This window comes from Macrobrachium rosenbergii, chromosome 43 (assembly GCF_040412425.1).
Source record: "Macrobrachium rosenbergii isolate ZJJX-2024 chromosome 43, ASM4041242v1, whole genome shotgun sequence".
Classification (NCBI taxonomy): Eukaryota; Metazoa; Arthropoda; class Malacostraca; order Decapoda; family Palaemonidae; genus Macrobrachium; species Macrobrachium rosenbergii.
The window spans coordinates 20624669-20630501 of NC_089783.1; the positions used below are offsets into that span (position 1 = coordinate 20624669).

Genomic DNA, 5833 nt, shown 5'->3' on the forward strand with positions numbered 1-5833 from the left:
TCATCGAAGAATTTTTCATTACTTGATTAGGCTAATTTACTGATAGAGCGTTTCTCGTAAGATACAAAGAATCCAATTTTATCAAACAACCGAGAATTCACAAAACGCAGAATCACGCAGTTAACGATAAGTTATCGACATCTTTGAAAGTGTCCACGTACGAAAAACAAGGACGTCATTGACTTCCCCATAAATCGTCCAAGTTTCAAGAGAGGTGACTCCATGGTCCTTGATGGTGACGTCACAGCGGCCGGTCTCTATTTAGCTGATCCATCATTTCCTCAGTGACAGTTTGTTCTCCGGCGGCAAAGAAGTTCCATGGTGTTGCCGCGTATTTTGAAAGTGCGCTCTTCAGAGGGTTGGTGGTTAGATGGATGGTCTTCGGGGAGTCGTGATGTATCTTCATTCTCTGATAAGGTAATGTTTCGTTACGGTTATGTTGGATATTATTAGGTTTAGAAATTTGGGGTTTGAAAAATATTGACCTAGTTTGTTTCCCCACTGTATTCGTTCGTGAATGTGGTTATTTACCTTTGGTAATTTCTACTTATTCTTGGTTCTTAAACTAGTACTTCTCAATTTTTAAGTTTGTTTTAAATTTTTACTTTTAATACCTCAAATATTTGACTATATTTCAGGTTCTATTTTTTGTATAGAACTTGAACGTTTATGAATTTGTTGTCTAAGTGTTTTAAAATTGTCATTTTATTAATTGTGACTTTATTAATACCTCCTATATTTCGGGTCATATGTTTTGCATAGAACTTGTACGTTTATGAATTTGTGGACTATACGTGGATAACAATGAAGACTTTAATCAAAATTCAGTTTAAAAGTTTTTTTCTTTCCTCGTAAGCGTATAATATTGGTTATAAATTAGCCTGTAAGTGGATAACAATGAAGGCCGTCTTGTGACTTAGTATTTAATACTAAATTCTTAGTTGCTTGTGTTATTTTTTTTAGGTTATAAATTAGCCTGTTAGTGGATAACAATGAAGGCCGTCTTGTTACTTAGTATTTTAATTTTTAATAAATTCTTAGTTACTAGTTATTTTTTTCACTAAGCTTATGAAAGGTAGTAAAAAATTTGATGGTCCTTAAAGATTAGTAAAACTTAATATACTGTGAAATTAAAATGTGGTAGATAATTTTAACTTTTAACTTTTTGCAAAACCTACGTAAAGCTTCGTTACTTTTACTTTATTAGCAAATGCATATACTGCTATAATAGGTGTAACTTTTCCAGATTTCAACTCCAAAACCAGTTTGAAGCAAATGGTTTATGAATCGGTTTGTGTATGAGAATTAAGTGACGTCTACTCAAGCCGGGTCTTTAATCAAGCTACACAAAAATGGTAGTCTTCTCATCCTAGGTTAGGCTTAATTAAAAACCAGGTGAGGTGTAAATTATTTTTTCTACCAAGCAAACTTTTTTCTTGTACCAACCTCCTTTTTTTTTTTCCACCCCTGCAGGGGCGGTGCCTCTGTAGGGGTGGAGGCCCTTTCCTTGCCCTCTTCCATAGGTTGTATGACCTATGGGCAGGTGCGTGGGAGGGTTTTTTTTCAGGTGATAGGTGCATCATTAATATTCGAGTCCGCGTCTTTGAGTTGGAGTTTTTGGCGTCTTGAGACTTGAGTTGGCGTTTTTGGCGTCTTTAGAGACTCGAGTTGGCGTTTTTGGCGTCTTTAGAGACTCGAGTTGGCGTTTTTGGCGTCTTTAGAGACTCGAGTTGGCGTTTTGGCGTCTTTAGAGACTCGAGTTGGCGTTTTTGGCGTCTTTAGAGACTCGAGTTGGCGTTTTGGCGTCTTTAGAGACTCGAGTTGGCGTTTTTGGCGTCTTTAGAGACTCGAGTTGGCGTTTTTGGCGTCTTTAGAGACTCGAGTTGGCGTTTTTGGCGTCTTTAGAGACTCGAGTTGGCGTTTTTGGCGTCTTTAGAGACTCGAGGTGGCGTTTTTGGCGTCTTTAGAGACTCGAGTTGGCGTTTTTGGCGTCTTTAGAGACTCGAGTTGGCGTTTTTGGCGTCTTTAGAGACTCGAGTTGGCGTTTTTGGCGTCTTTAGAGACTCGAGGTGGCGTTTTTGGCGTCTTTAGAGACTCGAGTTGGCGTCTTTAGAGACTCGAGTTGGCGTTTTTGGCGTCTTTAGAGACTCGAGTTGGCGTTTTTGGCGTCTTTAGAGACTCGAGTTGGCGTTTTTGGCGTCTTTAGAGACTCGAGTTGGCGTTTTTGGCGTCTTTAGAGACTCGAGTTGGCGTTTTGGCGTCTTTAGAGACTCGAGTTGGCGTTTTTGAGCGTCTTTAGAGACTCGAGTTGGCGTTTTTGGCGTCTTTAGAGACTCGAGTTGGCGTTTTTGGCGTCTTTAGAGACTCGAGGTGGCGTTTTTGGCGTCTTTAGAGACTCGAGTTGGCGTTTTTGGCGTCTTTAGAGACTCGAGTTGGCGTTTTGGCGTCTTTAGAGACTCGAGGTGGCGTTTTTGGCGTCTTTAGAGACTCGAGGTGGCGTTTTTGGCGTCTTTAGAGACTCGAGGTGGCGTTTTTGGCGTCTTTAGAGACTCGAGGTGGCGTTTTTGGCGTCTTTAGAGACTCGAGTTGGCGTCTTTAGAGACTCGAGTTGGCGTTTTTGGCGTCTTTAGAGACTCGAGTTGGCGTTTTGGCGTCTTTAGAGACTCGAGTTGGCGTTTTTGGCGTCTTTAGAGACTCGAGTTGGCGTTTTTGGCGTCTTTAGAGACTCGAGTTGGCGTTTTTGGCGTCTTTAGAGACTCTAGGTGGCGTTTTTGGCGTCTTTAGAGACTCGAGGTGGCGTTTTGGCGTCTTTAGAGACTCGAGTTGGCGTTTTTGGCGTCTTTAGAGACTCGAGGTGGCGTTTTTGGCGTCTTTAGAGACTCGAGTGGCGTTTTTGGCGTCTTTAGAGACTCGAGGTGGCGTTTTTGGCGTCTTTAGAGACTCGAGTTGGCGTTTTGGCGTCTTTAGAGACTCGAGGTGAGTGGCGTTTTTGGCGTCTTTAGAGACTGAGTTGGCGTTTTTGGCGTCTTTGGAGACTCGAGTGGCGTCTTTGGAGACTCGAGGCGGCGTCTTTGGAGACTCGAGGTGGCGTCTTTGGAGACTCGAGTGGCGTCTTTGGAGACTCGAGGTGGCGTCTTTGGAGACTCGAGGTGGCGTCTTTGGAGACTCGAGGTGGCGTCTTTGGAGACTCGAGGTGGCGTCTTTGAAGACTCGAGGTGGCGTCTTTGGAGACTCGAGGTGGCGTCTTTGGAGACTCGAGTGGGCGTCTTTGGAGACTCGGTGGCGTCTTTGGAGACTCGAGTTGGCGTTTTTGGCGTCTTTAGAGACTCGAGTTGGCGTTTTTGGCGTCTTTAGAGACTCGAGTTGGCGTCTTTAGAGACTCGAGTTGGCGTCTTTAGAGACTCGAGTTGGCGTCTTTGGCGACTCGAGTTGGCGTCTTTGGCGACTTCGAGTTGGCGTCTTTGGCGACTCGAAGTTGGCGTCTTTGGCGACTCGAGTTGGCGTCTTTGGCGACTTCGAGTTGGCGTCTTTGGCGACTCGAGTTGGCGTCTTTGGCGACTCGAGTTGGCGTCTTTGGCGACTCGAGTTGGCGTCTTTGGCGACTCGAGTTGGCGTCTTTGGCGACTCGAGTTGGCGTCTTTGGCGACTCGAGTTGGCGTCTTTAGAGACTCGAGTTGGCGTTTTTGGCGTCTTTATATTTCAAGGCAAAAAAAAAAGAATTCGTATTCTGTAACTTTTTTTTTCTATGGTTCGGTATTAAGATATGGGATTTATCGTAAGCTTGCTGAATATTTCGGAAGGTTAGGTGGTATTCCTTCAGGAAACTTACTCTCAAGGCTGTAATTTCCAAAATTCAGTAATTTAGTTTCATTTGTGTATATTTTAGTTTCATTTGTGTATATATTAAAGTTAAAATTTGTTTCAGATAAAATGTCTAATTAAATCCTGCTTGTTCTTCAAAGGTTATTTATAATTAAGTTTTATATCCTCAAACTTTTACGTCAAAGTATAGTTGTTTCTTTAAAATTAACGTAACCCAGTTAACTGAAAGCTTACGGCCTAGCTATTAAAGCCAGTGATACAATGAGCAGACCTTGTTTTTACTTAGCTTACGGCGTACTGTCATTAAAGCCAGTGATAAAAAGAGTAGACATTGTTTTTCCTTTAACACAATACACACCAGTGCTCAAGCTATTTTTCAAAACTATAAAGAATTTTTAACTTACAATAGCTGTTGAAGCTTGAAAAACAAAAGCTGAGCTAACATTATGCTGTGCCTTTATAGCCCTGGTGCATCTTCTTTTGCATGGAAGCTCTGACTGCTTGAACTGTATTGTTTCTTTGGAGTCTTATCACTCTTGGGTACTTCGGTACCCTTGTTTAACCTGGTTTTTTTTCTGCTTTGGTCAGGGGTTGGTTTGTATTAAGAAACTTGTACCTACTGCGAAGGCATAACTTATTAGCTAACGAAACTTTATTTTACCACACTGTTAAACTTTATTTTACTAATAATTTTTAGTTTAAACTTCATATTGCCGAAGTGACAAACCTTGTTATTGACGTGCTAAAATTTGTAGATTTAAATTTTCATGTATTATAAACACTTTCTGCCGCATTATTTTTTGCATTACAGGATGTTCACTGGAACGGAGTAAATAAGGTGCAAACAGTTCTCTGGTTCAAGAAAGTTTTTCACAGCAGTTTTTAAATGGTGAGACAGGAACCAGGTGTTATTGGTTTACTTCCCTTTTGGCGTACGTTGTCCTGCATGGGTGGTTCGAAGGTGTAATTAGTTATTTGGTACTGCAAATGTAAATGGGATATTCTTTCCTTCACCAGTATTTGGAAGTTTTGTGAATAAATTTTTATTTAATATCGGGAGCTTCTTAAGCTGTTTGCTTTTAATGTTTAAGAATCCCAGTTTTAAAAACTTAAAAATTTTTAATAGTTAAACCATTAGTCAAAACTGTATTAAACCATTAGTCAAAACTGTATTAAACCATTAGTCAAAACTGTATTAAACCATTAGTCAAAACTGTATTAAACCATTAGTCAAAACTGTATTAAACCATTAGTCAAAACTGTATTAAACCATTAGTCAAAACTGTATTAAACCAATAGTCAAAACTATGTAATAGTGGTATTGTTTAAGAAAATTGGTATGTTATGTTTTATCTGAACATAACATGAAATCCTGTAAACTAACTTTTTTACAAATACGAAAGTAGAATGTCAAAGACTGTTCCTTTTCTGAAAGGAATGACAGGTGTGATTTCTTGAAATGCCTTTAATGAAAGGCATGCAGGTGTGAACAATTTCTAGAGAGTTGTGGCTTGTAATTATAACTGCATTTGTACTTGCCTTTTATAGGCTGTTGCTCACACGAAAACTAAGTGAATGTAGCAAAGGGAAATAAGTAACTGCATATACAAAAATAAGGCATATGAAATCTAAACTACATTTTCATTACTGTTGAAAGTGAACTAGTATTAATTTAATAAACTAATATAAACTGAAATTTTCAGCCAATACAGCCAGTGTGGGTGAAACATACAAAACGTGAATATCAATGAAGGCATAAAAGTTACTAGAAGCAAAAGTTTGGTCTTTGTTTAAAACTTGGTAACATGTTTGCCTGTGTTGTCTGAGTATTAACGGATGACTACGGCCGCAGGCTCCCAGTATGTAAACTAATCCTTAAAGCACTTATAATCGGATAGTCTGTAATCTGACTTTAAAAAGGTCAAATGGCAGCAAGTCTGACTACTCTACATTCATAGATTGTTTTGTATCATTTAAGGATAATAAAAATAGATCTTGACCCGTCTCTATC

At 39.8% G+C, this 5833-nt stretch overlaps 1 long non-coding RNA gene across 1 annotated transcript; it reads left to right on the forward strand.

The window, feature by feature from the left end:
- The first annotated feature begins 280 nt into the window (after positions 1 to 280).
- LOC136828508 (uncharacterized) lies at positions 281 to 4875 on the forward strand. The gene is made up of 3 exons (XR_010850077.1): positions 281 to 417; positions 1247 to 1395; positions 4634 to 4875. It is a non-coding gene; the product is annotated as an uncharacterized lncRNA (long non-coding RNA).
- The last annotated feature ends 958 nt before the right edge of the window (positions 4876 to 5833 follow it).